This window comes from Salvelinus alpinus, chromosome 3 (assembly GCF_045679555.1).
Source record: "Salvelinus alpinus chromosome 3, SLU_Salpinus.1, whole genome shotgun sequence".
In the NCBI taxonomy this organism is placed as follows: Eukaryota; Metazoa; Chordata; class Actinopteri; order Salmoniformes; family Salmonidae; genus Salvelinus; species Salvelinus alpinus.
The window spans coordinates 28,351,573-28,367,353 of NC_092088.1; the positions used below are offsets into that span (position 1 = coordinate 28,351,573).

The window sequence follows — 15,781 nt, forward strand, 5'->3', positions numbered from 1 at the left end:
CTGTATTTTTAGGGCTGGCTCTTTCACTATTTTTACCATAATGGCTGCTGTGGCTACTGCTAGCTAACAATAAGACAAAGGTCAGTTTTCCCTGGAAAAATATTAGTATTTCAATCTCCGATGGAGCAGTGTGGATAAAAATATTGTACAGTGGCATATCCCATCCTTGCATTGAGGTATGTTTTCCGACCCACATCTCACGCCGGCTCCACTGTGTCTTAATGTAACCATTAATGCGTTCTGACCCCAGTGCAGCTCAGTGTAAACAAGCATAAAGGTAGAGTCGGCAAATTCTGGCAAACATAATGGGCTAATCATTAGTTAGATCACAAACTAGGTGTCCAGAATTTTGGCTTTGAACCGATACCAATACCAGCTAATGATACTCAATACTATAACAATACCACTGTGAAAAAATGCCTTAAAGTCAGATATACAGCACTGTTACTGTTTAAAACACGTGGTCAACTCTCCATCTGGATAGCTAGGCCACTGGATGTGCAGGCTTTTGATCCAGCACTGCTCAAACACACCAGTCAGCTTAACAAAGTCCTGTTGAGCAGTTTATTGGTAGAATCTGGTGTTAGTGGGGCTGGAACGAAAGTCTACACACTCAGTAGCTCTCTTGGAGGTATTATGCTATAACAGACTACAACCAAAAAGTCTAAGAAAATAATTCCCTTATTCAGTGAATCGAGTATCAAATTACTATACTTTCAAGCAAGGTAGCTAAGCGGGAGGGCTGGAGACCAACTTTTTCCAGTGCCAAGTAAGTCATGAAATAAGTTAATGCCTTCAGAAAGTATTCCCACCCCTTGACTTATTCCACATTTTGTTGTTACAGTCTGAATTTAAAATTGATTAAATTGTGATTGTCACTGGGCTCACACAATATCCCATAATGTAAAAGTGGAATTATGTTTTTAGAAATGTTTACAAATTAATTTAATTAAAAGCTGAAATGTCTTGAGTCAATAAGTATTCAACCCCTTTGTTATGGCAAGCCGAAATAAGTTAAGTAGTAAAAATGTGCTTAACAAGTCACGTAAGTTGCATGGACTCATTCTGTGAGCAATAAGTGTTTTAACATGATTTTTAAATGACTACCTCATCTCTGTACCCAACACATACAATTATCAGTAAGGTCCCTCAGTCGAGCAGTGAATATCAAACACAAAATCAACCACAAAGACCAAGGAGGTTTTCCGATGCCTCACAAAGAAGGGCACCTATTGGTAGATGGGTAAAAATGAAGAAAAAAAATAAGACATTGAATATCCCTTTGAGCATGGTGAAGTTATTAATTAAACTTTAGATGGTGTATCAATACACCCAGTCACTACAAAGATACAGGCGTCCTTTCTAGCTTAGTTGCCGGAGAGGAAGGAAACCGCTCAGCGATTTCACTATGAGGCCAATGGTGACTTTAAAACAGTTACTGAGTTTAATGGCTGTGATAGGAGAAAACTGAGGGTGGATCAACAACATTGTAGTTACTCCACAATACTAACCTAAATGACAGAGTGAAAAGAAGGAAGCCTGCACAGAATAAAACATATTCCAAAACATGCATCCGGTTTGCAATAAGGCACTAAAGTAAAAAAAATAAAAATAAAAAATGTCCTGAACACAAAGCATTATGTTTGGGTCAAATCCAACACATCACTGAGTAGCACTTCATATTTTCAAGCATGGAGGTGGCTGCATCATGTTATGGGTATACTTGTCATTGGAAAGGACTAGGGAGCTTTTTAGGATAAAAATAAAACAGAATAGAGCTAGGCACAGGCAAAATCCTAGAGGAAATGCTGGTTCAGTCTGCTTTCCAAAAGACACTGGGAGACAAATTCAACTTTCACCAGGACAATTATCTAAAACACAAGGCCAAATATAAACTGGAGTTGCTTGCGAACACGACATTGAATGTTCCAGTTTACTTAAATATGCTTCAAAATCTATGGCAAGACTTGAAAATGTCTGTAATCGCTGCCAAAGGTGATTGATTCTAACATGTATTGACTCCGGGGTGTGAATACCTACACTACCGTTCAAAGGTTTGGGGTCACTTAGAAATGTCCTTGTTTTTGAAAGGAAAGCAAATTTTTTGGTCCCTTAAAATAACATCAAATTGATAATAAATACAGTGTAGACATTGTTAATGTTGTAAATGACTATTGTAGCTGGAAACGGCTGATTTGTAATTGAATATCTACATAGGCCCATTATCACCAACCATTACTCCTGTGTTCCAATGGCACGTTGTGTTAGCTAATCCAAGTTTATTTTAAAAGGCTAATTGATCATTAGAAAACCCTTTTGCAATTATGTTAGCACAGCTGAAAACTGTTGTACTGATTAAAGAAGCAATAAAAAAAACTGGCCTTCTATAGACTAGTTGAGTATCTGGAGCAGCATGCATTTGTGGGTTCGATTACAGGCTCAAAATGGCCAGAAACAAATAACTTTCTTCTGAAACTCGTCAGTCTATTCTTGCTATGATAAATGAAGGCTAAATGCCAAGGAGGAAACCTGGCACCATCCCTACTGTGAAATATGGTGGCGGCAGCATCATGATGTGGGGATGTTTTTCAGCGGCAGGGACTGGGAGACTAGTCAGGATCAAGGGAAAGCTGAACGGAGCAATCCTTGATGAGACTGGGGCGAACGTTCACCTTCCAACAGGACAACGACTAAGAACACAGCCAAGATAACGCAGGAGTGGCTTCGGGACAAGTCTCAATGTCCTTGAGTGGCCCAGCCAGTGCCTGGACTTGAACACGATCTAATATCTCTGGAGAGACATGAAAATAGCTGTGCAGTGACGCTCCCCATCCAACCTGTCAGTGCTTGAGAGGATCTGCAGAGAAGAATGGGAGTACTACAACAAAGTACTGAGTAAAGGGTCTGAATACTTATGTAAATGTGGGGTATTGTGTGTAGATTGATGAGGGAAAAAAACAATTCAATCAATTTTAGGATAAGGCTGTAACGTAACAAAATGTGGAAAAAGTCAGAGGTCTGAATACTTTCCGAATGCACTGTAGGTGAGAAATCAATTTTGAGTTCAGGCTGTAACACAACAATGTAGCTATTTCATCTATTAGTTCAGGGAATGCATGATGGATATATTTTGATGTGCAAGATGTCAAAATAGGATCCAGAATAATCCCATATTTTTGTCTCTTTAGAGATGAATTTGCCTGCATGTTTTTGTGCATATTGACCTAGGCTATTTACCACATGAGGTGGGAACTCAAAATACATCAGCTAGGTTGCTAACTCTAAATATGATATTGTTGCTAGATAGCCATGCAATTGATCCAACAGTACATTTTATGTCCTACAAAAACTGTCCATTGGTAGGCCTATATAGGCTACTTGATGTATATACCACAAGTGACACACTCTGCTCCGTTCCGCTGGCGCATCATCTCAATTACGTCCTATGTTTGTAAATTTCCTCTTGACAGTTGAACTTTTCCCCCACAATTACATTTCAAAATGTTGATCAACTGTCAGTAGCCTATGCTTGTGCTTAACAGAATGCATCTCTCAAAGGGGGGAAAGGGCGTTCGAGTTAGCAGCGAAACAGGAACAGGGCAGATACTTTCATTGCCGGAAGCAGGTTAATGCACATTAGTGTTGACCAAATAATGGTTTTAGAACCCCAAAAAATCTGTAATTTTTTATCCCAGCAAGGGAGTGTTGTCTTCAAATTGTATAGGCCACCTTGCTATTTCCTCTTTCCCCTCTGGCAATGGCTCGACCTGCACATGAACTGCGCACATGTGGATAGTGCTCTAACATCTTGAAAGTGCACCTCGTATTATTTCATGTTTAAATAAAAACATTTTTGCAGTGGTGAAAACAATTAAGCAGCAGTCAAAAATATAACGGAAACAGTCATCTCCATCACATTTTTTAAGACCTTTGATAAATTAAAGACGACTTAAGGCCTTTAAATTAGATAAATTAACTTAAGTACCACGGACACCCTAAATCACATTCACCAGACATGTTCTGCCCAATGCTCGGGAATCATCTCCCTCCAAACACCTCCCCCAGTCTGGTGTACTTCTGATTCTGAGTCACACCTTGCAGTCCTGTGATTTGCTAGGATCCAATCATTACTTTATATTTGTTTACTCATACACAGGCCAGATTTGGGTCATTATTTCAGGCTTATTTGCCCTATGCAGTTGCTGCTGGTCTTGTATTGCAGGGCTCCCTTGCAAAATAGACCATGGTCTCAATGGGCCTTCCTGCTTGAATAAAAGGTTAAATATCCTTAGGACGAGGTAAGGGATCGGACCGACCCCCTGACAAACCAGCAAGTTGAAATGGAATTTTATTCAACATTCTGACTCGCAGTAGGGCAATTAATTTGAATGCATGTTTTATGGCGATATTCCAAAATGCCTGTATCGCAAGAATATAGCTTTTCACACAAAAAAAATCAAATTTATGAGCATTTGTCTGCTTGTTCTCATGTCTTTTTGGTCTTGTCTCCTTTGTTCCTTCTGTGCTGTGTGCACCTTCCCATTTACTCAAATCCCACCAAGCCCCTCCCCCTGCCACTCACAACAAAGATGAGAGATTCCTTCTTCCTCTCTGACAAGCAGTTTCAACTAGCTATTTGAGGTTTGGTCCAACAGAATCAGTCCTATTGACACCGAAAGACATTGAGACATTATTTTACTGTAACCTTTCTAAAGATACCTTTTTTATGTCTCAACTCCTCAAATTGCACGCAGAGCAGACACTACTAAAACAGGAGTATCCTTGAACATTGATTCTGGAAAATGAATGCTCAGTTAGTCACACAATTTCCCACATACCCCCTAGCAACATTTTAGCCAAAGACTGTTATACGAGCTGTCTAGTCTGTTTAATAAATGTGCAATATGCATAAAACAATTAAGGTATTAGCAACTCGTTCTCATTCTGAGAAATAAGGTAGGCCAATTGACTTCAACATCTGAACAAAGTAAACTGGCTAGCATGCTGTTCAACCAGTTGAAGACGTACAGAAGGATGTGTTCATAACAATTCAACTTTTCTCTTGTTAGATAGCAAATAGATCCAAGATGCTAAACTTGAAATAACAATTAGCTGGCTACTCACTAGCACGTGAGCTTGTGCTTGAGAGATTGTTTATGAGATCTGTACACAACTTCTATAATGCCTGCTACAAGAGGTTAGTCATTATTAATGAATGTGCATTGTGCATGTTATGGTTAAATTTTAAACAAAAAAAGGCATTTCCATAAAGACTTGAAAGCCAGATCAGTGATTATTAGGTATAATTTCACAAGCACTGAACACATTAGATTATTGCTGACTGTTTGAAATGCAGTGTATTTGACCTTTACACTGTACAACCAAGCTCATTTAGAGATTGTGAATCGCTTATAAGTTTGAAAAAAAATCAGGACATAATTTATGCCATATTGCCCAGCCCTACCCCGCAGTGTTCTTTTCCGAGGCTGCTGTACATCACTGTGCATAGCATTTCTTGCGTGTATTATCGTGTTAGTACATTTTGACCTGTTGAATTAGTTATACATACCTCAAGAAGATTAATGACGTTGTAGTACAATGTAGTTAGGCCTACACTTTTTATTTTTCCATCTCTTACCTGTAATGTATGGTCCATTTGTGAAAAACAGTAGCCTGGATCCAAATCTCCAAAACTCATTGCAAGACGATACTACCTAACAAAAAATGTGGATTAATACAAATAAATAGAAAAATAAAGGCACCATTGGTTGTGTCCAGCTTTATGCTTCAACCCCAATTGAATGGCATAGCCAAATGGCACATCTACAAAACATGACCTGGGATTTGCACTTATCTCAACAGAAGACCACCTTCGACATCTGATAAACGTATTATTTTGGAGTGTAATGTCCCTTTAAGACAGGTAGCGCTAGTGCTAGCTAGCTGGGCTAGCTACGTTTGATAACGTTACCTAGCTAACGTTAGCTACTAAGTAGCAAAGCTACTGTACAAGTTAAACATTAACATCAACTAACGCATGTAACAGTGCATTTCAGCGCAATGATGGGCATGATATCACAGAAATAAATACTTCCCCAGTTGGTCTGAAATCATATCATGTCTGTCATTTAAATATTTTGATACTCTCTCCCTCAGACCGCTCACAAAAGCTAGCTAGCTGACTAAGTGCAGCTAACTAGTAGTGACCAATATAATGCTGTTTTATGGGCTGTTGGACTGCAAGAATAGAAAATACCGATATCACAAATAAGTCTGTCGTTGGACATGCACTAAACGTTTTTCTTTTTGCCATTAAATTAGTTTTTTGAACAAAAACAATAATATGCACGCTCACCTGTTCGCGCAGTAACCAACCGATCCTTGAGGTGACAACACCCACCTACAAGCTTAGCGATTGGCCAGTGCTGTGAATCTGCATTTTTTTTTATTGGATTACGTAGCTGTCGTTCTTTGTTAAAAGCCTTAAAGCGGAAATAGTGAAGGGTCAGTTGTATCCCATATCCCATGGTGGTCTAGAATTCTTACTCAAATGCAATTTTGATATGGGTAAAATCCCTATTAAGCTTGCACACTTTCATAAACAAGTTCTTCTAACTTGGAACCTCATGTACAAACACATTTTTTCCCCCACATAGGTATACAATCTGGAATAATAAAGACATAAAATACAAAAACAAGTCTTTATTTTTCCAGAACTGGTTTGACAACAACATTATTTGGGTTAAACAATTATTGAATAATGATGGACAACTATATGATTATCCAGCATTTATGAGAACACACCTTGTTACATTCACTCCTGAGGAGTATCAAATTGTTGTTAGAGCTGTCCCTAAAGGTGCTATTCTTCTTTTAGGAGAATATAACACTACTCCAAGTGCAACTATTGAGGAATTTGTAGCCTCAATACAATTAGAAGGAATTGACATTTTAAACTATAAATGTAATAACATGTATATAAGGAAACTATGTCAATATGTTACTATTCCCTCTGCTAAAATGTACTGGAATGCAGCCCTAGGACAAGTGAACTGGAACAAAGTTTTGTTGTTGTCTGGTAAATATTGTATATCTAATAAGGTGAAAGAAGTATCATACAAACTCATTCATAGAATCTACCCTGTAAAGACATGTATTATACACAGATTTAAAATAGCTATTGATAACAAATGTGTATTTTGTGGTTGTGACCCAGAAACTCTTGACCATTTATTTTGGGACTGCTCTTATGTCAGAAGATTTTGGAGTGAGTTAAAAGATTTTATTTAAAAGAAACGACTATTAATGTTAATTTGAGAGACTCTGATGTTATGTTTTATTTTGATCCAAATGATATGGACCCTGATTTAACTTTCATTGTTACTTTGTTAATCTTTCATGGAAGATTCTGTATCCATAAAATGAAGTGGGCAGAGAACAAACCCCTCTTCACATTATTTAAGATATCATTTCAAAATAATATTTAAATGCTCAGTAAATGTAAAAACAAAAAAGCAATACGCACCATAAAAGTATTTAACAAATTGAAAATGATTCTTTATATGTAAAAAAAAATAAAAAATAAAAGTATCCCATATCCTTGGGACGTCTATACCCGTACCTTAACCCACATACCCTTACCTTAACCATTTGAAATGTCAACGTCAACAGTTATTTTGAAATACAAACTAATGGATACATAGTCTACGCATACTTTCCATAAATCAGTCAGGCCAATTTGAGGCAAAAGCCATTTTGAGGCAGTGTTGATTAAATTCCACCACAGTTCCCTTGGAAGAAAATTCTTGCTGCAAACCAAATAATCAGATCAAATGAAATTTTATTGGTCGCATAGACATTCATATTTAGCAGATATTATTCGGGGTGTAGCGAAATCCTTGTGCTCCGAGCTCCAACAGTGCAGTAATATAAAAAAAATACACAACTATACACACAAATATACAAGTAAAATAACGGAATTAAGAAATATATAATATATATATATATAATATATATATATATAAATATTAGGATAAGCAATGTCGGAGTATAGAGTATAAATATTTACAGTATATATGTGATGGGATGTAAAGTAATTATGGAGAGTAAAGTATGTGAATAGAATATGTAGTATATCTGTAGGATATAATAGTATATAGTATTGTAATGAAATAGGCAGGGAGCAGGTCTCAAAACCTCCAGCGCACTATCGACTATGCCCCAAAAGTATGCTCAAACGGCAGCGTCGATATGGGTCGTTTGTACATAACTCCCTTCCATTCATTTCAATGGAAGGACAGCGGAGAGGGCGGGGGACCTTTGGGTGGTGCGGTTGCGTCCGAGGCGGTGAAAAATCTAAAATTTCCCCAACTTTATGCAAAACACCAGCGGCGACCAATCATATCGAGTGGTTCCCATGACGAATTTGATGCTATGCGACCCAAGGCTGGAGACTTTCTTCAGCAAAGATGGCGGACAAAAATACTAGGATGGAAGCAAATGTAAGTGATTATAACGTCATAACGAATCATGCAAAAAAAATCTACAATTGACAGGAATATGTTAGTTAATGTAGAGACAAACGATTATGCAATTTTTTTGTCGTTAAGTTAATTTACGAAAATCGCGATTTAATAACAAGCTAGCTGACTAGCTAACATTAGCCAGTTAGCTGGCTATCTTTATGGGTGTTGTGACATGAGTATGAAATTGTAATTCTGGTTGTTTAATATTTTAGGGACTCCTGAAACAACCAGCAAACCAGTCTTGTGAAACAGTGGATGTAAAGAATCTAGCTAGCTAAAGCATTTACTGCTAATTTTATGTACAATTGTGTAAGCTTGTCTTTCTGTTATTTGCCTTGCAATGCAGATGAAATAACGTAAGTTAGCTAGTTAACTATTTTCTTGCTTATTGTGCAGTGGAGGATAAAAATACCTGTATGCCTATGGATGTGTTGCTAGCTATGCAGCCGACCTGTGTATGCACACTAAAACGTTTGGTATACATATTAGTTCAGAAACTAGCTATGAACCTCAGCTATCATAGCCAGTTGTATCAACTTCAAAACAGTCTGAATGACAATGAAGTCTATAGATTGAGTAGAATATAATATAACTTTGTGCCAAGGATGCAAGTCGTATATACATGTAGTTATTACCATGCTTGAGATCCCCACATTGTAGCCTGTAACGTTACATTTTAATATATTCACTGATCATGTGCTCTACATTGGCAAATAAAGGTGCAGTTCAGGTATGAATGTCTTTCTGATTATTTTTCAGTCATATCCAATACCAGGAGTATCAAATTAGTCTTTGATGCTGTTTCTGCATGTATGTATTACATTTATAGTGTTTACCAATCTTGGTCCTGGGACATCAATGGTTACGCTAGCTATGCAATAGACTAGAAACATGATTTAACTACACTACACTTCCTATGCATCATGTAAATACTGTAAAACCGGTTAATCTCAATATCTAATTTCCTAGGTGTACTATTTCATCAAATGAGAGACTTAATTTCAACCAGAAGAGAATGTGAAACACTTTATTGAAATAAGTTAAGTGTTATAAATATTAATTGTAATATTATAAATACAAGTTCAATCTTTACTTCAATGCACATCTGTTGTGCATTATAAAAACAGGAAGAAAGAGGTGTAAAATACAGAAAGGGAAAGAGGTAAGGACATAGGAGCAGGGAAGGCAGCATATGATTAATAAATCACAGTGCTACCCTAATATTCTCTCAGTTCATCACAATTACACAAGTGTCTCTAGTGGTGTCTCCTAACCAGCCTTGGGCTCCCAGTCGGCCCGAAGATTATCTTAAGAGTGGGTGAGGTGGCGTTGACGGGACTGGGGATTGGCATCCTCTCTAACATCAAAACATACCTGCAGACGAGAGCATTTTTAAGCCTTTAAAAAAAATATATTCTAAAACTGGCAGTCATCAATCATCAGGAGGTTAAATGCAAAACTGACCTTGGATCATTAACTCTGGGACTACTGCATCTCTATTTCAATGTAAAGCATCCCTTTAATAATACATCCTGTTGACCTGACCAAGTGACCTCTCACCTCTGTTCATGCTGTGCCCTCTATGTAGTCAGTTCAGATGCGGGAGGGGTTCACCGACACAGCTGATATAATCTAGAGGATTTAGGGAGAAGGGGAAAGAGGGATGAAGTGAAGGAGAGAGACTGTTATTGAGAAAATAAGGTAGTTAAAGAGTGTTCAACAGGAATATATGTGTGTGGCCTCACCTGGTGTCCACACTAAGTGGCTGCAGAGTACTCTATACTGAAAAACATGAACGGACACACGAGGACAAACAATATAGCGTAGTTACAGAAATAATGAAGTGTCTTACTATTCTCCATGGTTGGCTCTCTTGCCTATTCTTTGAAGGTGGAAGGAGCCACAGTTATACACCTGAGCCTGGACAACACAATTCATCAATCAGATTGATACATGAGTGTGTAGGTGTGGGTTATAGGGTGTCTAATTGTTCTACATTTTTTCAATATGGGTGACTTAAAATAGCCTGTTTTTGTACATGCATCACACCCTTACCTTAACAGCACCCTCACCTGAGAAGTAGAAATCAAAGGGAGAGAAAATGGGAATTGAATAACTGCAGCTGACATAGCTAAGAAAATGGAAGAATACTCTTATTGCAATGTGGATGGCTCTTAAAAGAGCCTTTGGTTGTGCATAGTGTAGTCTATGGTGTTGCCAGGGAACAGCACCCTCTTCGAAGAAGTAGGAGGTGAAGATCTCCTGCACACGGATTGCCTCTCTTGCTGTGTTGATGACCACATCCTTGAAACACCCTGCAGAGCAGCAGACTTCTCCTCACAGCGGCAGGCTGCAGATCCCCTCCTGGTCCCCGTGTCTATCCTCATGAAATTATGAAGGACGTAGGTAGCCTTCACATGCCTGAATTCCTCCAAGAGGCAGTCCCAGATGGCCTTGGTCACCCAACCTTGCAGTGCCCTACACGGAAACTGTAGGTAATCATTTTGAAAGAATCTCCAGTTACAAGGTATCTGAAGTAATATGGAAGATAATGTCATTATTAGACTTTTACATCACCAGGTAATTGTCGATTACTAAAGTATAATATCCCTTGTGCACACACGTCCTCTCCCCTGTAACTATTCCCCAGGTCATTGCTGTAAATGAGAATGTGTTCTCAGTCAACTTACCTGGTAAAATAATGCACAAATACAAATGTAAATGTGCATGTGTAGCATGTGACAATAACATGATCATATCAAGGATAGCATCACAAATGAATACATAAATACCACTTGAAGATTGATGATGAGTTGATCATTTGAATCAGCTGTGCAGTGCTAAGGCAAAAACAAAAATGTGCACCCCTTTGAGTCCCCAGGACCAGGACTGAGAACCACTGCTCTTCATTGGGACCTCTTCATCTGTAGACATCTCTTTATCTGAGTACAGAAAACCTCACAAGAAATAGAATTCATTATACTCAAATTACACTGAAAATTATGTTACTATTATGTCTGTCCTCACTTCTAGGGACTGGAACTACACAAGTACCTGCCCTATCCAGAATAGCCTACTTTCTCAGTTTGACAGTTGGGGCTGCTATCCTTTCAACCTCCTCCATGGTTGTTAGCTAGCTACCTACAAATGCATTTTGAGTTTGTTTTTTACAGTGATAAATACATCAAGATAGCTAATATGAAGTTATGTAACTGGTGATATTTCATTCACTTAGCTATCTATACAGTATGTAAGGTTGGTTAGATAGCTCGCTGCCCAACTAGCTAGCTCATTTTGCAGCTCATGCTAGTTAGCTAATAATACATCTTTTTTTTTTTTACATTTTCGAAATGAATTTACTTACTTGAATAGGTTCTCCCAGCCATGTGGACAATTGGAAACAGGGCAGCAAACTTTGTCACCAAAGCGTTTTAGATCATATTACTATTGAACTATTTACCCATTTACATTTTTTATTTAACTAGGCAAGTCAGTTAAGAACAAATTCTTATTTACAATGACGGCCTAGGAATAGTGCCTTGTTCAGGGGCAGAATGACAGATTTTTACCTTGTCAGCTCGGGGATTCGATCTAGCAACCTCTTGGTTACTGGGCCAACACTCGAACCACAAAGGTACATGCCACCCCACTAATAACCAGACCTTCATACAAACTTGCTATGCTGAATTCTTGATGCACAATCGAACGTGCTGCTATATGCTGCCAGCACGCCCACAAGCGTGTCACAATGGGCAGCCTAAGCGGCACGCGGTAATTTACCACTTGCTAGTGTACATGCCCGTTTAGGAACGCGCTCACTGGCCAAGCACACGTACGTACGTGGATGCAAGGTCCGATCCCACTTCTGACACCAATGTAATGAAACAGGCAGGGAGCAGGTCTCGAACCCTCAACCTTCTAGCCCGAAGTCCAGCACGCTATCGGCTGTGCCCCAAAAGCATGCTCAAGCAGCAGAGTCGATTATATGTTCCATTATTGAAGTGACCAGTGTTCCATGTTTATGCCTTCGGAAAGTATTCAGACCCCTTGACTTTTTCCACATTTTGTTAGGTTAAATTGTTTTTCCCCCTCACCAATCTACACACAATACCCTATAATGACAAAGCAAAAACAGAAATATGACATTTACATAAGTATCAGACTCTTTACTCAGTACTTTGTTCAAGCACCTTTGGCAGCAATTACAGCCTTGAGTCTTCTTGGGTATGATGCTACAAGCTTGGCACACCTGTATTTGGGGAGTTTCTCCCATTCTTCTCTGCAGATACTCTCAAGCTCTGTCAGGTTGGATGGGGAGCGTTGCTGCACAGCTATTTTCAATATTGGTTTCATCAGACCAGAGAATCTTGTTTCTCATGGTCTGAGAGTCTTTAGGTGCCTTTTGGCAAAATCCAAGTGGGCTGTCATGGGCCTTTTACTGAGGAGTGGCTTTCGTCTGGTCACTACCATAAAGGCCTGATTGGTGGAGTGCTGCAGAGATTGTTGTCCTTCTGGAAGGTTCTCTCATCTCCACAGAGAAACTCTAGAGCTTTGTCAGAGTGACCATCGGGTTCTTGGTCAACTCCCTGACCAAGGCCCTTCTCCTCCGATTGCTCAGTTTGGCCAGGAGGCCAGCTCTTGGAAGAGTCTTGGAGGTTCCAAACTTCTTCTATTTAAGAATGATGGAGGCCACTGTGTTCTTGGGGAACTTCAATGCTGCAGAAATTATTTGGTACCCTTCCCCAGATCTGTGCCTTGACACAATCCTGTCTCGGAACTCTACGGACAATTCCTTCAACCTCATGGCTTGGTTTATGCTCTGACATGCACTGTCAACTGTGGGACCTTATATAGACAGGTGTGTGCCTTTCCAAATCATGTCCAATAAATTGAATTTACCACAGGTGGACTCCATTCAAGTTGTAGAAAGGATGATCAATGGAAACAGGATGCACCTGAGCTCAATTTCGAGTCACATAGCAAAGGGTCTGAATATTTACATATGTAAATAAGGTATTTTTGGGTTTAATAAATGTGCAAACATTTCTAAAAACCTGTTTTCACTTTGTCATTATGGGGTATTGTGTGTAGATTGCTAAGGATTTGTATGTATTTAATCAATTTTAGAATAAGGCTGTAACGTAACAAATTGTGGGAAAAGTTGAGGGGTCTGAATACTTTCCGAAGGCACCTTACATAGGGCAGCAGCCTCTATGGTGCAGGGTTGAGTAACCGGGTGGTAGCTGGCTAGTTACAGTGACTAAGTTCAGGGCAGGGTACTGGGTGGAGGCCGGCTAGTGATGGCTATTTAAAAATCTGATAGCCTTGAGATAGAAGCTGTTTTTTCAGTCTCTCGGTCCCAGCTTTGGTGCACCTTTACTGACCTCGCCTTCTGGATGATAACGGGGTGGACAGTCCGTGGCTCGGGTGGCCGAGGTCTGTGCATGCATTGCCATGTTATAATAATGCCATGTCAGCTGGCAACAACTGACTTCAAATAGTAATCATTTGACACATAAAATATTACTGATTTCACAAGTCCACTGACTTTTATGTGCGATAGCAGCAGTCCCTTAATCAATCTTAATTTGACTGTACTCCAAAAATGCACTTTTCCAAAAACTTTTGAAACACAAATCCTAGATGGAGCTATATTACTATGCAACAATTTAACCAGTCCACAAATTCAGTATGGTCCATATAGAGATTCCCAGGGCTGCTATGTAGGTTATATGGAACACCCACAGGGCCAGTATCAACAGCAGGTGACCTTACTTGTCACAATGAGCGTCATCCTCGCCACCTTGCATGTCATGCATGTGAATCGAAACAGAACAGGGACATTTGATACACAAATATCATGTATGGGTACCTTCATGTCTGTATAAAATATTAGTTCTTCAATTTTTTTAATTCATAGATTTTAGATGTGTATTAAAATTAGTTTTTTTGTAAACGCTATACTGTATATCCATTGTTTCGCTGGAATGGAATGTTTGTATATTGTATATTTTTTGTTTTACTGCAGTGGGCTAAATCATGGTCACATAGTGTTTCTTGGTAGTCTTTAACAAATCTACATTGAAACAAAAGTATACACCTCACCCACCTCACACCTGTACCATGTCAGATATAGATTTGAAATGTATTCAATTTTGGGTGCATTCGTAAATTGTCTCCAATGTGTCAGAGTGCGCTCTGGGCCGTTCGTAAATTCAGAGCGTTGTCAGATTGTCTATTCGTAAATTCAGAGCGTTTCACTCTCGGAGCGTTCTGAGCGCACACTGAACGCTCTGGCGGGGGAGTAGGGTTGATCCGGACGTTCTGACCTCACAACTGCAGTCAAGCGCCCAAGCTAATTGCCTAAAGTTGGCTAGCTTGCTAACTACGTCCAGACACAAATTAGAGAACACCTCACTCTGACCATTTTACTCGCCGTCGCAGAAGTGTTTATGTATTCTAGAGCGTTAGTGACTGTAACTGTGCGCTTCTACCAACAATTCAATTACGTTTTTTGCCAACCTTTACTGACACCTGTTATATTCAACGTGTGATGTACATTAATAAATTAATCAGTTATTCTGCGCTCTGGCACACTCAAACGAGAGTGCTCTGAAATCAGAGTAGATAGCCAAATTGAACACACCCTTAGAGTTTGGGTCCCAATATTATACTTTATATAAATCACAGGAGACTAATATAACAAAACCGTGTGACATATAAACATCGGATTTTCGGCGTTTAAAAAACATTTATTAATTATGGAAGTATGAAAACTACTAATAACATTGCACTCAGTCCAAAAGGCCATTTAACTGCAGGAAAGGGCTATGGTCAATGCATTTACTGTAAGCCACTCAGGATAAGAGCATCTGCTAAATTACTAAAATGTCAAATGTAGGCAAAAAAATCCTCATACAAATCTCATATTACTGTATTGATTTAGATTTTTTTTAAATATATGTATATTGATGTCACAAATGTAGGTTGTCATTTGTACAGTTCTTTATTAAATAATGTAGTTATTTGTTACATTTGACTGCATAAAACCTAGCATTACTACTTATTTCTCTGAGGGTGAATATAGAGTTTTGAGGGAAAAAAACATGATTATCTGTTTCTGAAATGAAACCATAAATTTCAAACAAATACATGTCTGTCATTGAATTTACCAACATTTCTGAATATGGATATATACCGTTTTGGAATGAAACGCTTCAAATAGCCACTGAAATTCTAAGAATTCAACACTTTGA

General features: G+C 38.8%; 1 protein-coding gene and 1 long non-coding RNA gene across 2 annotated transcripts in view; one reads left to right on the forward strand and one right to left on the reverse strand.

Moving 5' to 3' along the window:
* kansl1a (KAT8 regulatory NSL complex subunit 1a) overlaps positions 1-6,398 on the reverse strand; it is a 57,958-nt gene extending 51,560 nt beyond the window's left edge. Inside the window, exons 1-2 of the mRNA XM_071392429.1 lie at positions 6,356-6,398; positions 5,639-5,714 (exon numbers count right to left, since the gene is read on the reverse strand). The gene's annotated coding sequence lies outside the window, so the exon portion shown is untranslated. The remainder of the gene's footprint in view (positions 1-5,638; positions 5,715-6,355) is intronic.
* A 2,020-nt stretch (positions 6,399-8,418) lies between these two features.
* Positions 8,419-9,258, forward strand: LOC139569714 (uncharacterized). The gene is made up of 2 exons (XR_011673932.1): positions 8,419-8,501; positions 8,738-9,258. It is a non-coding gene; the product is annotated as an uncharacterized lncRNA (long non-coding RNA).
* Positions 9,259-15,781: the final 6,523 nt, after the last annotated feature.